This window comes from Diabrotica virgifera, chromosome 3 (assembly GCF_917563875.1).
Source record: "Diabrotica virgifera virgifera chromosome 3, PGI_DIABVI_V3a".
Lineage (NCBI taxonomy): Eukaryota > Metazoa > Arthropoda > Insecta > Coleoptera > Chrysomelidae > Diabrotica > Diabrotica virgifera.
Window position 1 is genome coordinate 213,727,512 of NC_065445.1, and position 21,105 is coordinate 213,748,616.

At 35.2% G+C, this 21,105-nt stretch overlaps 1 protein-coding gene across 3 annotated transcripts in view; it reads left to right on the plus strand.

Moving 5' to 3' along the window:
* Window positions 1-21,105, plus strand: part of LOC114330804 (zinc finger protein 501-like) — a 93,842-nt gene that overhangs the window by 24,319 nt on the left and 48,418 nt on the right. Inside the window, exon 2 of one of the 3 annotated variants that reach the window (XR_007696894.1) lies at window positions 1,810-2,649. The exons of the other annotated variants lie outside the window; for them this stretch is intronic. The gene's annotated coding sequence lies outside the window, so the exon portion shown is untranslated. The remainder of the gene's footprint in view (window positions 1-1,809; window positions 2,650-21,105) is intronic. 3 annotated transcript variants of the gene reach the window in all.

Below are 21,105 nucleotides of genomic sequence, written 5' to 3' on the forward strand. Positions count from 1 at the left end.
ATTCAAAAGATACAACTTCTCAGATTTTTTAAAGTAAAACTGCGCTCACAAAAAAATAAAACATAAAAATTCTTCTTTTCTTGATTTAAAAAGTTTTAGGACCTCTGGGAAGCTAAAAATTTGCATGTGGGCATAATTTTATATCCTTTATCGAAAACATAAGTAGCGGGGCTGATCGGTGCGGGGGCATTTTTGACCATCTTATTCCGCTATAGCCTTTGCCTTAAATGTATATATTATATTTAAAGTGTTGGCATCTGAACAAATAGGTATTAAAGTGACATCTGAATAAATTTGCTCGAACCTATTGTAGACCTAAATACTGCGATTGAATCTAATGAACCACAAATTCACGGAGTTGTGAGAAAGTTGGATGATCTGGAAAAGATTCTAGCCCTAAACATGATCGCTTCACCTCTTCAGAAGGCTGAGGAAAAAAATCACAGCCAAATTTAAGGAAAGAAAAGCTTTTGGAATTGGAGATATTCGCTTGGTAGCTTTTTGCTACATCCATTGAAGTACATTTGACTCGACGCAGTTGTTGGATGCCATGGGCTTTATTTGCGAATGTGCTCAAAACATGAATCTTGACGTAATCAAAGTTAGAGAAAGTTTGGCCGATTATCGAGGCAAACAAGGGCTTTTCTCGAGAATGTTCATTTGGGAGGGAGTTGTTGAGGAGGCAACTATTAGACCTCTTTTTTGCGATATTAGACCAGAGATACTTGCGATTTAGCTGATGTGGCAATAAGGATCCTGAGTGTCCCTGTCACTTCTGCCGGCACTGAATGGACATTTAGTACCTTCTCGTGGAGGCACTCTAAAAAGATAAATCGTTTATCATCAGAGCGAGCAGTCAAGCTTACTTACCTTGCCTACAATTTGAAACTAATGAACAGCACTTCGAAGGAAGGTTCTTTAAGCCGAACGACGTTAACCGATGATAGGCTTAATAATGATGGACCTGACGAAGAGAAAGTCGACGACGAGGAATGTGAAGAAGAAGAAGAGGATGATAATAATGATGACGAAGACGACGACGAATATCAAATGGATGTAAATGACAGTGAGAGTGAATAGACTCTGATGTCACTACTTATAGGCCTATTCGTTTTTTAAACCAGTAATTGTTATTTCTGTAGAAGTTTTTTTCACTATTTACATTTTTGTATTTTTAAACTTGAGAAGTTGTTAAATTATTTTCTGCCTAATTTTCATCATATTGAATATTTTTCATTAACGTCGATAACAGACGGGCGACTGTGGCCGGCCACTCTGTGGATCCACAAATTAATGTAGTTTAGCGTGGGTTCTTATGCGAGCGACTGTGTGCGGCCACAGCGCCCACAGTCGCTCGTCTGTGATGCAACGCCCCCTCCACATAAGAACCAACGAAAGGTCAATCATCGGAAACTACTTTTGTGGATCCACAGAGTGGCCGGCCATAGTCGCCCTTCTGTTATCGGCGTTAATGTGATAAATAACTATTTTTAAAACAGTTTCGGTGTAAATTATAAATTCCCAAAAATTGCCGGGAAGATATGGATTTTGGGAATATTCCCTAGGAATAGTCCCTCGAGAATAAATTCCCAGGAATTCTACAGTCCCTTTCGTCTTCTTTATTCGTCGTCTTCTTGCCTTATAAATTGTAAAAGGCAGAGATTAAGGATGTTACCAGAAAGTGGTTCCAAGAGAATTTTCAGGTTTATTGTTTAGATCTTGGACTTCTCATTTCTCTTTAACATTGAAAATTTACCTTACTACCACCGCCCTTACGTACAAGTCTTATAGTTTGATTTTCTATTTTAGGGTTACGTCAGAACGTGACTAAAATGAAATCCAAAAGATCGTTGGTAACGCACACTGGAGAAAAGCGTTACCAGTGTGAAATTTGTTTAAAACAATTTAGCGAAGCAGGAACTTTGAAAAGGCATTTGAGAATACACACTGGAAAGAAGCCAAACAAGTGTGAAATTTGTTTCAAGCAATTTAAGCAAAATGGATATTTGAAAAGGCATTTAATGACGCACACTGGAGAAAAGCCTTACAAGTGTAAAATTTGTTTTAAGCAATTTAGTGAAGCAGGAACTTTGAAAATCCATTTGAGAATACACACTGGAGAGATGCCTTACAAATGTCAAATTTGTTCCAAGCAATTTAGTCAATATGGTCATTTGAACAGGCATTTAAGGATACATAATGGAGAGATGCCATACAAGTGTGAAATTTGTTCTAAGCAATTTAGAGAAGAAGGAAATTTGAAAAGACATTTGAGAATACACACTGGAGAGATGCCTTACAAGTGTGAAATTTGTTTTAAGCAATTTAGACACGTTGGAAGTTTGAAAACGCATTTAAGAGTACACACTGGAGAGATGCCTTACAAGTGTGAAATTTGTTCCAAGCAATTTAGACAAGTTGGTTCTTTGAAAACACATTTAAAGGTACACACTGCTACTGCACTAAGTACACACTAAGCAATTTAGTGAAGCAGGAACTTTGAAAAGACATTTGAGAATACATATTGTGAGAGATCAGTGGCGGCTCGTGACAATTTCAGTTGGTGGGGCCTGGGCCGCATATAAATTTTGACGAAATTACAAAAGAAAAATGAAGAATGAAAATCATGGCTCAAAAAAATACATACAGGTACTGTACTGACCCAAGGCAAATCTGTCTTATTTTTTTATTATTATTTCCTTCGCATTGCAACTGAATAACAATTTTATACATTTTTATTTCATTTTATATTGGTTTTACTCCTTTGAGTAACTAGGTCCATTTTCCGTTTGAATTTACCAGCTGAACAGACGGGGTCGTGAATTGTAAGTTTTTGAATTCCCTCTTGTCTTCTTCGCTTCAGCATCCATCTGGCTTGCTATTTTTAGAAACCATGGAGGTGTTACCAGGAAAATGGTCCAATAAGTTTTCAATTAAATATCTTTTAGGAATATTTTTAATATTCCTATTAGGTTCAAAAACTTTAAACTTTGACTTTTAGTTGCCAGATGTCGTTAGACACCTACCCCATAAACGTCAGTTGCAATGCGGGGATAAGCTCTCGGAGTTTCGTCACCTGGGGCAGAGAGCAGCAAACCTACGCCTCTCTGACGATGACTCCAAATATAGTCGAAAATCGTCGATTTAGAGTGCTGGTTTGCTCTCTCTGTTCTAGGTGAAAAATAAGACAGTTTTGCCTTCGCATTGCAACTGAATAAAAATGGTATCAACTGAATAAAAATGGTATACATTTTTATTTCATACCACTTATTTGGTTTCATTTTTACTAATTAAATACGTAAAGAACTGCACACATTCAAATACACTTCGTAAATAAGTATACAAAATAGTCGTCGATCAAAGACGATACGACTGCTGACGTCATAAACCGTAGCCTCGCTGCAGGGTACCGTTTTTCTAGTCTCCAAGAAAATCAACATTATGAACTCATTTATCTTAAAGAATATACATTTTTAAACAGTTTTATGATTGCTGTTTTTATATACCTTATAATCTATTGAATTTAACTGTATTAAAAATTAGTGAACATCCCTGTTGTTAAACAGTAATAGTATAGCGAAATGCTTAATTTTATTATACAGGGTTGGTCGAAACTCGGAATGAGTATTTTCTGAGTTGTCTTAAATGGAACACCCTGTATTTTAGTATTGTAATGCAATTATATTTTATGGTACGTTTTTATTTCTTAAGTATTATCAACCGGGAAAATAACACTATCACAAAAGACAAAATACTCTCATCAGCGATAGAGGTTGTGACATGTTCGTAGGTACAGCTGTGTAAATCATCTTTATTTCCCATTATAATGCCATTTCTCGGTGTTTCTAAGGTTGAGATTTCATCTCGTATCTTTCTTACATTTGATTAGAGGGAAAAGGTTAAAGAGAACACAGTTTTAAGTTGTAAACAGACAGAACTGGCAGCGCAGGTTCTAGTAAAAGGACAGTGTGCCCAAAAAGGTTATGTGGCCGCAAACGGCGGTAGCTGACAAAGGAGCACGTCAGGTGCTCGTGAAGATCGGAGAACTAAGAGAGCGTTGGTAGAAAATCGCCGCTTTTTATAGTTTTGATTTCCGACCAACCATAAAATTTAAGTGGGCGGAGCCTATGTCCTTCAAAAGACGTGCCCGTGGCGATATAAGCATTCCCTATACCTATGTGCTTTAATTTCGTGATTTCGTGATTCTTTAAGCCAAATATTAATTGCAGCAGAAATTATATGGAATTTTATTAGGTGGCTGTGAAAATATTCAATCAAAAAAAATTTCGAAAAAAATACATATTAATCTAGACTGATCCTTAATTTATTAAAATTCGATGAGATATCCAAATACATTCGATCATAAGAATTTTTCATCAGCAATTCCCTGATAGACGACAACCAAGAAAAGGAACTTTTGAAAATATACTAGAACGGGTTCAACAGACTAGATACTTGGATTATAAGACCGTTCGTACTAATATGCAGATCCTCAGTGACAATAAGGATTACTTTAATTTCCTTTTTTTTTTCATTTACAATAGTTTTTGTTCGATCAGATTTATCGTAATCTAAGTGTCCAATTTATTGATACCGTTCTAGTATATTGTCCAAAAGTTTCTCTTCTTGGTTGTCGTCTATATACAGGGTGATTGATTAGTGGGGTAAAGCTCAATAGATCCGCTATAGTAATAGATAGCAATAAAAGTTAATAACAAAAATTGTAGCCAACTTTAAGCTTCACATTACAAAATTAGTTAGAATGCTACAAGGTGTTCGATAAATCAGTGGCAGAACAAACTTATGTTTTTTTAAATGGAACACCCTATATTTTATTTTATATTCGAAATCCTGCTAACTTCTCAATCACAAAATATAAAGGATTGTTATGTTATACAGGGTATTTACAAAGTTATAGCCAATTTTATATGAAAATCGTAACAAGTTCAACTCCCTGTATTAATAAAAATAAGCACAAGAGCAATGATTTTTTAATGCCATATTTTTTTATTGTCAAAATTTTAAAAAATTATTGACATTGCTAATTTTCTTTATATCAAAGATACCATTTTATTTGTAGTAACTCCATCTTTAAATGAACATTCCAAATACTCTATTTTTGTCCTACTAAGTTTTAAACCTTTTTCCTCCAGAGATTGTCTCCACCGTTCCAGGTTTTGTTCTAAGTCTCTTTCACTATTTCCTATTAACACTACATCATCAGCATACATTAAGCATCATGGAATGTTACCCTGTAGTTTTACTGTTATCTGGTCCAAAACTAATGAGAACAAATAAGGACTAAGTACCGAGCCTTGGTGCAATCCTACTTTCACATGAAATTTATCAGTCTCTCCCACACCTGTCCTAACACTAGTGCCTTCATACATATCTCTCAATCTTTACATATTGACCAGGGACTCTTTTCTTATTGAGTGCCCACCCCAGAATCTCTCAAGGAACTCTATCATATGCTTTCTCTAGATCAATGAATACCATATTAGCGTTTGTTTCTTTATTCCTGTATTTCTCCATCAATTGCCTTATTATGAAACTTACATCTGTTGATCTGTCCTGCATAAAGCCAATTTTATTATCGGATATTTCAGTGTCTTCACGTATCGTGTCTGTCAATTACTCTCTCCCATATTTTCATGGTGTGACTAAGTAGTTTTATAGCCCTGTAGTTTGTACATTGTTTTATATCTTCCTTATTTTTGTAGACAGGTACTAATATACTGCTTCTCCAGGATCTAGGACGTTTCATCGCCGCCGTTTCGATGCCGCTAGTTCATCGCCGGCCGATTCATCGCCAGTCAGTTAATCGCCAACTGATATATTTCTGAATTTTCGACAGTTACATTTATTATTTATTTTTAGTATTAATTAGTAATTCTAGGAAATGCGAGATATGACCAATCCCGTTTCCATACTTTTAATCTTTTAATAGACTTTTAAACTTTTATAATATAAAATATAATTTAACACTACAAATTTAATGCTATTTAGTATCAAATTTAGGGGCAGTAGAAATAGAACAGTAAATTAATATAATAATATTTTTTATCCTTTTATTTGTCATAAGTTTTGAACTGAATTTAACGTCGTGTCGTGTCATCTCCCATAATACAAAATCAACTGACTAACTGGCGATGAAACGGCCGGCGATGAAACAGACGGCGATGAAATGGACTGGCGATGAACCGGCGGCATCGAAACGGCGGCGATGAAACGCCCCATTCCGGCTTCTCCATACATCTGGTATTTATCCAACTTCCATAATAAATTCTATTAAATAAACTTGCTAGCCAACTTGTTTCTGTTTCTCCCAATGCTCTCCATACTTCCCCAGGAATATCATCTGGTCCGACTGCTTTTCCCTTCTTTATTTTTTGAAGCACTTGAGCCACTTCCTCGTTTGTTATTTTGGTGACCATTGCTGTTACTGTCTCCGTTAACTCTACAGACTGTGCTGTCTGTCAAATTCTTCATTTAATAAACTGTCAAAGTACTTTCTCCATCTCTTTTTGACATCCCTATTGTGAATTAGTATTTTATTATTTTCATCTCGGATACATCTTTTATTTATTTATTCACGGGCAAGCCCTATTCAGATATAAATGTTACAGTGTTCTAAATTATCATAATATAACATAACAAAGTGGTTTGAGAAAAAATAATTCTATGAGTAGTACAGTTACAAAAAAAAAATAAGATAACATATAGGTCAGTACAATTACAAACAAAAGATAACACATAAATCAATTCAGAAATGTTCCAAGGTATAACGGTTTTGAGTTATCTAATACATACAGGTCATGTAACACTAATCACAATACAAAAGCTCTGGCCGAAAGTATTAAAAGTTAAAAAGTTAGGGAATATGATTTTTAAAGCTGGAAACTGATATATTAAAAATTTCGAGGTTACATATTTAATGAGTTAGCTAATCGAAGAGTTCTAGAAACATAAAGACACATAAAAGGTTTGCACCTGCCTAGTCGAACGACTGGGGACAAATAGAGATATTTTGGAGAGAAGCTCGGGGCAGTTACACAGCCCGTTGATAATTTTAAATAAAAGTATTAAGTCTCTTTGTTTTCTGCGTACCTCAAGCGGAGGTAAGTTCAGTATGCGCTCTAATGCAGAATAGTCGTAGTATACATGCATCTTAGTGGCAGTATGTCCCAGAAAATTGTGTTGGACAGCCTCAAGTTTCAGTTTATGAGTAAAGTAATAGGGGGACCAAATTGTGGAACTGTAATCAAAATGAGATCTAACCAGGGAGAAATAAAGGGATTTAATAGCTGAGATGTTAGTAAAGTCTCGCTGGTTCTCTTTATAAAGCCAAGCATCTTTATAAACTTCTGTATTGTACTGGAAATGTGTGATTTATAGCTAAGGGCGGAGTCAAGGATCACACCTAGATCCTTAGTTTCAGAGGCAGAATGTAAGGTCAGATTATTTATACTATATTCGAAGATGATTGGATGATGAGTTCGATGAAAACGAAGAATATGGCATTTGGATGCATTCAAACACATATCATTTTGGATACACCAGTTAGATAGGCGATCAATATCACGTTGTAGACTAAGTGAATCAGCCTCACATGTGATTATTTTAAAACATTTTAAATCATCAGCGAATAACAAAGTTTCACTTACTTGGAAACAGGGTATTAGATCATTGATAAATATATTAAACAACAGAGGTTCCGAGTGTGATCCTTGTGGTACACCTGAGGTAACAGAGATGGTATGAGAATAGTAATGATTAACGCTGACAATTTGCGATCTTTGCATAAGATAGCCCTTGAGCCACTTCAATATAAGGCGATCAACTCCGTATAAATAAAGTTTATGAATCAAGAGCTCATGATTAACTTTGTCGAAAGCTTTGGAAAAGTCAGTATACACAGAGTCTCAAGAGCATCTGTGAAAAAATCATTATGTTATGAGACCCAATTCTACTGATTTTTTGGATGTAAATCCAAATTGTTGGGCCCCTATAATTGGAGAGCAGTCATAACTTAAATAATCGGAAATAATGCTCTCAAAAACTTTAGGAATAGCACTAAGAATAGAAATGGGACGATAGTTACCTATATCCGATTTTCGACCTGATTTATATATTGGAGTGACATAAGAGTTTTTCCAGTAGTCTGGAAATTCCCCTGTTAATAGAGACTTATTAAATATATAAAAAAGTGGGCGCGATAGAATGAAGCTGAATGTTTTAATGAAAGTAGGGGGAATTCCATCACGACCAGGACCTTTGTTGGTATTAAGTTCAGACAGTTTTTCGTAGATTTTTGAAATTTCAATGTGATAGTTGGACACATTAACCACAGGTAAAATCTGGGTTATATGCGGATGTACGGATTAGTTTGTATAGACGGAAGAGAATTGGTTAGCAAAAAGATTAGCAATATCAGTTCCATTGAAGGCAGTACGATCTGCAAGAGTCATTGTAATAGGTATAGCGTTATTCTCCCTTTTACTACTTACACATTTCCAAAAGGATTTAACGTTATTAATAATAGAATTTTCGGTGCGTTGAATGTAGTCGGCAAAACACTCTCTTGATAAAAATTTACATCTAGTTCTTACGTTACTAAATGCTGCATAACTTTCTGGACACCTTGTGCTCTTGTATATCTTGTGCGCTGATTTCTTCTCGTGAAGCAACTTCTTCAGCTCAGAGGAGTGCCAACATGGATATTTCTTATCACAGATTTTTTTAGCGGAACAAAACGATCAATGATGGAATAAAATATGTCGTAAAATACAGAAACCATGTCAGAGAGCTCTTTTCCTTGAAGTGCAGCATCCCAATTAATTGCTTCGAGGGAAGAACGAATTGCTGCATAGTCAGCATGAACAAAGTCATAATAATACTCTTCACCAGATAGACCAGAGATACTTGCGATTTAGCTGAGGTGGCAATAAGGATCCTGAGTGCCTATGTCACTTCTGCCGCCATTGAATGGACATTTAGTACCTTCTCGTAGACACTCTAAAAAGAGAAATCGTTTATCATCAGAGCGAGCAGTCAAGCTTACTTACCTTGCCTACAATTCGAAACTAATGAACAGCATTTCAAAGGAAGGTTCTTTAAGCCGAACGACGTTAACCTATGGTAGGCTTAATAATGATGGACCTGACGAAGAGAAAGTCGACGACGAGGATTGTGAAGAAGAAAAAGAAGAAGAGGATGATGATAATGATGACGAAGACGACGACGATGAATATCGAATGGATGTAAATGACAGCGAGAGTGAATAGACTCTGATGTCACTACTTATAGGCCTATTCGTTTTTAAACCAGTAATTGTTATTTCTGTAGAAGTTTTTTCACTATTTACATTTTTGTATTTTTAAACTTGCGAAGTTGTTGAATTATTTTCTGCCTAATTTTCATCATATTAGAATATTCTCCATTAACGCCGATAACAGACAGGCGACTGTGGCCGGCCACTCTGTGGATCCACAAAAGTAGTTTAGCGTGGGTTGTTATGCGAGTGACTGTGTGCGGCCACAGCGCCCACAGTCGCTCGTCTGTGATGCAACGCCCCCTCCACATAAGAACCCACGCACTGTCAATCATCGGCTACTTTTGTGGATCCACATAGGGGCCGGCCATAGTCGCCCGTCTGTTATCGGCGTTAATGTGATAAATAACTATTTTTAAATCAGTTTCGGTGTAAATTATAAATTCCCAAAAATTGTCGGGAAGATATGGATTTTTAGAATAGTACCACAGCTATTTCTCAGTCGGAATTATTATTTTTAATTAGTTGGTTAGATTTAGAGAACATGAGACATGACAGTTCAAATAAAACACTAGATAACTATAGAGAATGTAATGTCAACGTAAATTTAAATCCCTTTTTTACATACAAATATTAATTTTGATTTCAACAGTTTATAAGAACAAAATTAGGTAATTAATTTAACAAAAAAAAATAAACCAGAACCAGCTGTTTCCTTCACATAAATATAAAATCTTTTTATTTTAGTCCCCTTTTTAAACCCATTTAATCCAACCTAAATTGTCCCTTGTTTATTCTTGTCTTCTCCCATAAAATAAAATAAAATCTGTTACCGTCCTTTTTTTTCCTTTAATAACAAATCATTTGCCTGGATAAACATACTGCAATCTTCCTTAAATTTTGTCACAATGTCAAATGGTTAAACGTCAAATATAGAACTTCTAAATAAATCTGCCAAATGTATTATTTCTAATCTACTAAATAAATGTACTTTTATTGCCACTTCTTCAAAGCCCCAGGATCGAAAAACACATACATTTACTGTACTACCGGAACACCCTAGCAAAAGAAAAAAAAAACAATAAAAATAACTGAACTAACTTCTTAAAACTGAGAACCAATAAACTGAACAAAAATGACTTCCGCTTACCTTTAACATGCAAAAGGGTCCATTAAACAACTCTCAGCCTGGCCATTAATACATTAAATTAATATTTGAGGGGTTTCCCAAAAATTCTTATCGTGCCCCAAATTTCCAGCACACAAACGGAAACCTCAACAGAAGAATTCTCAGCACAGCCCATCAAAGGATCGAAAAACTACCATTTTCAATTAAAATCTGAGAATTCAAATCGCCGACCAGGCTTCAAGTCCTTTCTCAAAATTTCTTTATTGAAAAAAAGAATGAACGTTGTTGATTTGCTAACAAGGCGTTCAAAAACAAAAAACTCTACAACAAAATTCTTCTCTCACTGACTCACACAAAAAGCATATGCATACAAACTATACATCCTCCAAGGACAAAATAATCGGTAACTAAATAACCAAAATTCAACAAACGTTACTACCAAAATTTTCAACCGTAATAACTCCACCTTTCCTTCCGGAAAGAAAATTATGTTTCTTTGAATTGAATCCCAAAGAAACTTGTTACACAAATACATACTATGTTACACTATCTACATCAGAATCCGATTCAACGTGGCTATCAAAATTATGTGGGTGAGGTTTCAAGTCTTTTACATGCCAGTGACCAATAGACTTACCATTATCATTTACTAATTATATGTACAATAACCAACCTTACGCTTTACTCTAAAATGTCCAACAAATCTATCAGCAAACTTAGATGTAAAATAATTAGCTTTATCAGAAAGAACATAGTTCTTTTTCCAAACTAAATCATTTTCCCTAAAATGAACATCTCTTCTTCTTAAATTATATCTCTCTCTGGTGTTATCTGAAGCTTTATCAATCCGCTTCTTAACCCATTCTTTCAACTTATTCATATTTTTAGAACGATCATAAGCAGGTTGTTTATTTTCTTCATTCCCTATTTTTAGATGATATTCACTTCCATGAGTCATCATCTCACAACCCAAATTAATGAAATATGGTGTTTGATCTGTCACCTCATGTTTGGCAGTTCTAATAGCACAACCTAGTTCAGGTAAATTAACATCCCACAACCTATGATTATCTTTAACATAAGCCATCAACATGGTTTTCATGATACGATTAATTCGTTCAGTAGCGTTTGGATGAGGGGTAAAATTTTGAGTAAAAAGAAATCTGATTCCAAACTCTTGACAAAAAGATCTTAGAATATTACCTTTGAACTGACTTCCATTATCACATTTTAAGACTCTGGGAACACCAAACAAAAGAAATACATTTTCTTTTAAAATTTTACTTACAGAAGTGGCAGTTGCCTTTCTCAGAGGGAATAAAAGAGGAAATTTACTGAACTTATCAGTAACTGCCAAAATCCAAGTATTACCAGCTGAACTTCTGGGCAATGGTCCAAATAAATCTGTGAATTACATTGAGGACAATTACTTTTAGTAAAACCTTCCTTGATACAACCAAAGCATCTAAACACACGTTTTGGCCTCTTACAGTCCTTAACCACGTGACCATACTCATTACAGCGCCAGCATTTAGGTACAAACGTCTCTACTTCTTGTACAACGTGATGACGAGAAGAATTCGCTCTACTACTAGAAGAAGGCTTAAACGACTCAATATTAATTCGAGTTTGCTCAATTTTTCGACACAAGTCAATTAAATCAAAAGGACTCTTTACTTCGACTAAAGTTCATCTTTCCTGATAAAAGGTAAAATGTTTTTAAGTAACATCTGCATTTTTAAACTGTCCGGAACTGGTGTTGGCATTTGTTCGAACTTACTGGTCATCTTGGCAACAAACACCAATAGATTCGTTAGATTCCTGAGTAGTATGAAGAATATCCTGCCAGATCTCATCTGCAGAAAGGATAAATTCTTCCTTCATTAAGCTCACTAAACTATCCCAGTTGCTAGCATAGTTCCTATACAATTTATAAAAACCTAAAGCGTTACCAGTAAATAAATCTCTAGTACAAGAAAATAACTGAATTTTATTTACATTACGTGACCGACAATACTCCTCAACTTCTTCAAGAAATACAGAAAAATTTTGCGGTTTACCAGAATACTTAATTCCCCACTTATATACAGGTTCTGAAGGAAAATTATTAGATGACAAGGAAACAATGGGATTAGCTGTTGAATTCGAAGTTTGATTTGTTTGGTTACTCACATTCGGTGCAGAAATATTTCGAGTAGGGGTAGAATTACCATTAGGATCATTTAAATTAAGACCTGATAAATCAATATGATGATAAAAATTAGGATCAGTAGGCATCTCTACAGAAACAACATTACTAGTTTTCAAAACATTAGACTTAGTAGTATATTCACCTATCAAATCCATCAATTTCTTTAACAATGCAGAACGCTTTGACATTTCATCAGTGTCTGTACTGTGAATACGGTACTACCAGAAAGATGTGCAAACTAGTCTCAATTCTTCTTACTTGGTTTGCAGTACCTGTAAAAACATTAACAACATCCTGAATCTCTTTTAATTTATTTTCACAACTTGTCAACTCAGCAAGAATATCAGGGGGTAAATCAAAGTTAGGGATTTTGCCAGATTTTTCTAAAACAAGGCAACTACGCAAAGTACTCTTTAACTCTTCTACCTTACAATTAGTCAAAACAATATTTGCAACTCAACTTCAAGTTCGTCTTTGACCAAACGGTCAACATCAAGTTTAAACGACATTTTCTTTTAGAGAAATTAAAATACACAAAAAAAATAAGACAAGAAAACCTCTACCTCACTTTAAATAAAAGTACATTTAACTTTTGATTATTAATTTTCAACTCCTGTAACTCTACGTAACCTATGTCTTTCTCAGGGGCGTAGCTACCGCCGTATCAGCCGTATCAATTATACGGGGCCCCCGACATTCAGGGGCCCCAGTGCGGCATGTCGAAACAAAATTCCCTTTACAAAAGATTGAACTAAATATTCTACAATTATTACACTATTAAAACGCTTTGAAACAGTGTATATTGTTTGGATATCAACATTTTGATGCAATGGATTCTTTATATATGCTTATATAAATCATATTTATCTATTTTCTATTCTCAACAGAGCTTTTTTGTTTTCAAGCTACCTTTCATTGTCAATTCCGTTGGCTGTGTATGAGTTATTGTATAATGTATGCCAAATTGCAATTTTTTTAATCGCTTTATCTTTGAATATTTGAAACAGTATGTATTGTTTGGATATATTTTCGTGTATTCCATTCTTTTTCTATATTGTATTTATGTATGTATATCTACACTTCTCCAAGAAATTAACGCACAACTTTAAAAATTGTTCATTTTTAATGTCTTATATTTCCTAAACCTGTTATTGTCCGATTTAAGTGATTTTTTTAATGTTATGGCCGCATTCTTGAGCAATCTCACTGTAATTGTTGCTAGACAGGTAAATTGTCATTATATACCGGCTGTATACCAAAAAAACTGTGATTTTTCTTAATGTTCGCTTCACTCTATGGAATATTATAGCATTTATAAAATAATGAAATTAAAACCTAACTATAGCCTGATGTTTTCTTAATATTCTGTTGTTTTATTCATTCGGTTATGTAGGATAATAAAAAAGTTAGGTAATACTAGGTTTGTTCTAACACAACGAGAACTGTCATGTAACGATCACGTTACTACAAAATAATCCGTCCCATGCGTTCTGTGTCTGTATATCATGCGTTCCATGGGATATTTTGTTTACTGCGCAGGACGGTGATCGTTACATGGACAGTTTCTCGTTGTGTTGGAACAAACCTACTTTAACAACTAGTCTTATTTTTCATCAATACATATGTACATCAATCATAAATGTATGTCCATAAACGCTTCGTTTCCGAGAAAGTGGGTGTTGATATGTTTCTTACAAACTGACGATTTTGTTATTGCTCTAAAACCCGTTGATATGTGCAAATGAAAGTTGGTGGGTTTTAAGAGGTAGTTATTGTGCATTTATGTTATACATTTAGAAATTTAATATTCACCATTGGCGCACATACGGGTAATATGACCCGTATGTGCGCCAATGGTGAATATTAAATTTCTAATTGTATAACACAAATGCGCAATAACTACCTCTTAAAACCCACCAAAATTCATTTGCATATTTTAACCGGTTTTAGGGCAATAAATAAATCGTCAGTTTGTAAGAAAAATTTTGACACCCACTATCTCCAAAACGAGGAATTTGCGGACATACGTTCATAAAGCAAACTGTCATTATTTTTTCATGCAGAATTAGGTACTAATTAGGTACTCCTTAGAGTTTGCCATACTTATTTAACAACACCCTGTATATTGACGAAAAACAAGACTAGTTGTTAAAGTAAATACTGTTTTTATTATCCAACATAAGCGAATGAATAAAAAAACAGAATGTTAAAAAACATGAGGCTATACAGTGATGAGCGCGCTAATTACCGGCAAAACAGCACAAAAGATGGAAAATGTATTAAGTTGTGAGATAAAAAGAAATGAAGCTAGTGGAGCTGGGAGATTTAGCGATAGTAACCTATAAATTTACATTATATTGATTGCTTCCCACCTTTAGACGTCTTGAATGAGTTTGGCAACTACCACTGTCACAGTGACCGTTTTAGTTGACATACTTCTCTGATACGTCTAAAGGTGGGAAACAATCAATATAATGTAAATTTATAGGTTAATATCGCTAAATCTCCCAGCTCGACTAGTTTCATTTCTTTTTATCTCACAACCTAATACGTTTTCCATCTTTTGCGCTATTTCGCCGGTTATTAGCGCGCTCATCACTGTATATTACCTATGTAGTTGGGTTTTAATTTCAGTATTTTATAAATGCTAAAATATTCCACAGGATGAGGCGAACTTTGAGAAAAAATAAAAGTTTGATTGGTACACCCGGTATAAAATGACAATTTACCTGTCTAGCAACAATATTATTACAGCGACATTGTTAAAGAATAAGGCTATAACATTAAAAATTCACTTAAATCGTACAACAGGTGTTATGAAATTCGAGACCTCAAAAATGACCTATTTTTAAGGTGGTATAAGGTACGTTAATTTCTCGGAGAAGTGTATTTGCCGGCTGCTCGCCGTTGCACCATAAGCACAGTGCTTTTTTCTTTGTTTAAGCTCATTTTCAATGTCCATTCATCCTTGCATTTAAAAAACTGAATCTGTTTTCAAACAATGAGTCTCGACAATTTAAATCTATTTTTCGACTTTGGTTTATTAGGTTTATTATTATTATCTATATTTGGGTGTCATACGCAGAACTTATTAGTTCCTAAGGTTGTATTATGTAATTTGCAATTTATTTAAATTTTGTAATAAATTGTTTTGTTTTATTTCAATATGTTTTATTTTGTATCTACTAATATTGACGATTTATGCAATTTCAGTAAACTGTATTTGTTATTGTTTTTTTCCGACTTTTTGTCAGCTTTGTCCATAAGATTGTAAAATTTTCAGTGACAATAAAACATATTTCTATTCTATTCTATACAAGCGTTTTTGCTTCTGTTGTCGTGGGGGAAAAGGGCCCCGCGACCAACTTTGATATGGGGCCCCCGTGGGGCTAGCTACGCCACCGGTCTTACTTGAACTATCTAAAAAATAAAAATCTCGAGTGGTTGAAAATCCCCTTAAGTTGGCCGCCAAAAATGTACCACAGCTATTTCTCAGTCGGAATTATTATTTTTAATTAGTTGGTTAGATTTAGAGAGCATGAGACATGACAGTTCAAATAAAACACTAGATACCTATAGAGAATGTAATGTCAACATAAATTTAAATCCCTTTTTTACATACAAATATTAATTTTGATTTCAACAGTTTATAAGGACAAAATTAGGTAATTAATTTAACAAAAAAAAATAAACCTTTTTAAACCCATTTAATCCAATATAAATTGTCCCTTGTTTATTCTTGTCTTCTCCCATAAAATAAAATAAATCTGTTACCGTACTTTTTTCCTTCAATAGCAAATCATTTGCCTGGATAAACACACTGCAATCTTCCTTAAATTTTGTCACAATGTCAAATGGTTAAACGTCAAATGTAGAACTTCTAAATAAATCTGCCAAATGTATTATTTCTAATCTACTAAATAAATGTACTTTTATTGGGACCGTGCAAGTTCGGCAAAGCGACCCCTATTTCTACGCTCTGTACTTTTATTCGCACTTTTAATTATATTGTCCAATTATATTAGTCCTGGTTACTGGATAATTGTGGCCATAGTCCAAAAAAATAGTAAGAAGAAAAAATAAGATTCAGGTTATGTTATGAAAACGTGAACAATTGTATGTAGTAAATAAAATTAGTTATTAAAATGCAGTACTGCACTCAAAATACAATTAATTAAATTTACCTTTATATAATAATTGCATATCATATCAATATTGTGGAGCAATATATAATTTTTCTGCTTCAATGACAGAAGGTATGAAATATACGTCAATTTGACAATATGAATTATTTAAGATAGTTGCAATATTTCTCCTCGACTCGCGCACGGTCGTTTCTCGTTTCCCTTCCAAGTACTTGCACACGGCGAATTGCCACTTCTTCAAAGCCCCAGGATCGAAAAACACATACATTTACTGTACTACCGGAACACCCTAGCAAAAGAAAAAAAAAACAATAAAAATAACTGAACTAACTTCTTAAAACTGAGAACAAATAAACTGAACAAAAATGACTTCAGCTTACCTTTAACATGCAAAAGGGTCCATTAAACAACTCTCAGCCTGGCCATTAATACATTAAATTAATATTTGAGGGATTTCCCAAAAATTCTTATCGTGCCCCAAATTTCCAGCACACAAACGGAAACCTCAACAGAAGAATTCTCAGCACATCCCATCAAAGGATCGAAAAACTACCACTTTCAATTAAAATCTGAGAATTCAAATCGCCGACCAGGCTTCAAGTCCTTTCTCAAAATTTCTTTATTGAAAAAAATAATGAACGTTGTTGATTTACTAACAAGGCGTTCAAAAACAAAAAACTCTACAACAAAAATCTTCTCTCACTGACTCACACAAAAAGCATATACATCCAAACATACAAACTATACATCCTCCAAGGACAAAATAATCGGTAACTAAATAACCAAAATTCAGCAAACGTTACTACCAAAATTTTCAACCGTAATAATAGTCAGAGGCAGAGATTAAGGATGTTACCAGAAAGTGGTTACAAGATAATTTTCAGATTTATTGTCTAGATCTGGGACTTCTCATTTCTCTGTAATAGACGTCGCTACCGCTAGAGCGTCTGATACGCAGACTTGTTTTTACAATTCTGCCTAAAATAGGCAGATTGGTTTCGTTTTGATTCAGAGGTGTTTGTGTCGTCCCACTGAAGACGTCTGGAAAGACAGAAACGTACAGTATTGTGCGAATTAATGTGAACAGAGATCGAAATTCAGTTTTCATAAGTTGGCACACCTGCTGTGCCTATTCTGAAGCCTTTCTTTTGCGACATAGCAAACTTCATCCCAGAAAAACAAGTTATGACCTCCAGCAAGATTTAGAAAAGGCTGGAATAAAAATTCACAACTCAACGGTACGCAGACGTCTCTTAGAAGGAGGGAGAAGAGCCGTGAGACCGCAGAAGAAACAACTTCTGACAGCGCCTATGATGAAAAAAGACTAAATTGGGCAAAAAATACGCTCATTGGACTGCAGAAGATTGGAGAAAAGTGTTATTTTCTGATGAGACCCACTTCCTAGTGCAGGGCCAGCGATCAAAATTCGTACGAAAGGCAGCCAATGAGTCACTTTCAGCTAGCCATATTAACCAAACAGTTAAACATCCCACCAAAAAAAAATGTTCTGGGGCTGTTTTTCATACTCAGGAACTGGCATTCTTATTCCTATTGAAAGTATGATCAGTGAAAAGTACAAAGCCATGCTAGGGCAACGCTTAGCTATAGAGTTTGACAAAGTACAGGCCGAAGGGACTGCAATTTTTTAACAAGATTCAGCTCCGTGCCATGTATCGAAGGTTATGATGAAATACTTCAAGGATAATACTATTACCCTTCTTTATTGGCCTGGGAATTCACCTGACCTTAATCCTATTCAAAATTTGTGGGCAATATGTAAGGCTAAACTGCAAAAATTTGACTGTACGACAAAAACAAAACTGGTGGAAGCAGTGATTAAGGTGTGATTTAGAGATTAAGCAATCACAAACAATTGTAAAAAACTTGTGGATTCCATGCCTAGAAGACTCCAGGAAGTCATAAAAGTAAAGTAATGTAAAAGTCGCATGTAAGTGTACCTAAATTTACCTTTGGTCTAAATAAATCATATTTACAAATTAATTCTGTTTGTTCACATTAATTCGCACAGTACTGCACGTATGGGGATGGTGCATCACCTCTGAATCGAAATGAAACATAATCTGTTTTTTAATTTTTCATTTTATTTATTTTGAGTACACGGAATCAACTTTCGTTGGAATTTTTCCTAAACGAATAGATGGAATGTGACTGCATATTGTAGAGTCCCATTCGTCTTCTTTATTCGTCGTCTCCTTGCCTTATAAATAGTAAAAGGCAGAGGATGTTACCGGAAAGTGGTTCCAAGAGAATTTTCAGGTTTATTGTTTGGATCTGGGACTTCTCATTCCTCTTTAACATTGAAAAGTACCCCGCACAAACCTTATGGAAATTAGGTCCCAGTGGATTTAGTTCATACGTTGGGAAATTACTCTTTGAAGCATCCCGATAAAAAGTTCTCATCTCGATCGTATCTCCATACGATCTCGATCGTATGGAGGATTTTCAAGATATAGAGGCACAAATTCGGAAAATTATAAGATTTACCGGGTATTCCAATTCCCTGAGTTACTGGTTATCTGGCAACATGTAGAAGTTTGGATTAAATAAAATTACTAGTAGTCTAGGATTTTTTCCTGGCTATCCAATGGCGACATTTACTTTGACTTTGACCTTCAACGGACGTCATCTTCTAGAGTTTCGAGGGTTTTAGCATTAAATTGATATAAACAGATTACTCGTGGGTTTTTGGGATCGCTAAACACGAATATGCCATCAGAATTGACCTCCGGAGGATGTGGTGGCTAGGGCTACTGCAAGGGACGTCATCTTTTAGAGATTCGATGGTTTTCGGCATTTAATTGATGCAAATGAATTACTGGATGGTTTTTTGAGGTCGCTAAACACGAATATGCCACCAGAACCGACTCCCGGAGCACCTGGTTTTCAAGGTCAATGAAAGGGGCTCCTGAGTTTCGATGGTCTTCGGTACAATGCAAATGGATTACTCATAGGTTTTTGGAGTTGCTGAACACGAATACCCCATCAGAACAGACAACGGATTACCTGGTGCTTAAGGCACGTCATCTGGGGTTTCGAGAGTTTTCGGTACTAAATTGATGCAAGCGGATTACTGTTGTATTTTTGGGGTTGCTGAACAAGAATATGACTTCGATAAAAGACTATGGAATCTAGTGACCACGATGAATATATAAACACTCTGAAATTAGAGTATAGTAAATCGATCTTAAAATAAATGCAGGAAAAACATGTCAGATATAAATTGAGTTTATATTTATAAATAATTAAAACAATTGAATAGCACAACATAGTTATTTTAATAAAAATCTACAAATAGCAAAAAAACTTTTCACCAATTTGTACGCTTTCTTTGAACAGCAACTCAGAAAACCTCCGAGTACTCGGTGGGTACCAATCTGTTTCCATCAATTTAGTACCGAAAACTCTCGAAACTCCAGAAGATGACGTGCGATAGGTGCTCAGGTGTCTGTTCTGATGGCGTTTCGTGTTCAGTAACTCCAAAAAGCCATGAGTCATCCATTCTTATCAATTTAATGCAGAAAACTGTCGAAACTCGAGAAGATGAATAACCTTAGGCACTAGGTGCTCCGTCGGTCGGATCTGATGGCGTATTAGCGTTCAGCGACCCCAAAAAGCCATGAGTTTTTATCAATTTAATGCCAACAACGGCATTAAATGATGTCGGATCTGATAGTGTATTCAACAATCCCAAAAACCTAATAGTAATCCATTTAATTCCTCCGAAACTCCAGAAGATAACCTGTCTTAGGCACCAGATGCTCCTGTGTCTGTGCTGATCACGTATTCGTGTTCAGCAACCCCAAAAACCTATAACTAATCTATTTGCATTAATGTAGTATCGAAGACCTTCGAAACTCCAGGAGCCCCTTTCATTGACCTTGGAAACCAGGTGCTCCGGGAGTCGGTTCAGGTGGCATATTCGTGTTTAGCTACCTCAAAAAACCCTGCAGTAATTCATTTGCATCGATTAAATGCCGAAAACCATCGAAACTATAGATGACGTCCCTTGCAGTGGCCCTGGCCACCACATGCTCCGGAGGTCAATTCTGATGGCATATTCGTGTTTGTGATGGCTTATATCAATTTAATGCCAAAAACCCTAGAAACACTAGAAGATGACGTCCGTTGAAGGTCAAGGTCAAAGTAAAGGTTGCCATTGGATAGCCAGGAAAGAATCCTAGACTACTAGTACTTTTCTTTGACCCAAACTTCTAAATGTTGCCAGATATCCAGTAACTCAAGAAATTGGAATACTCAGTAAATCTTATAATTTTCCGAGTTTGTGCCTCTATATCTTGAAAATCCTCTACACGATCGAGTTGTGCCCATGAGAACTGTTCATCAC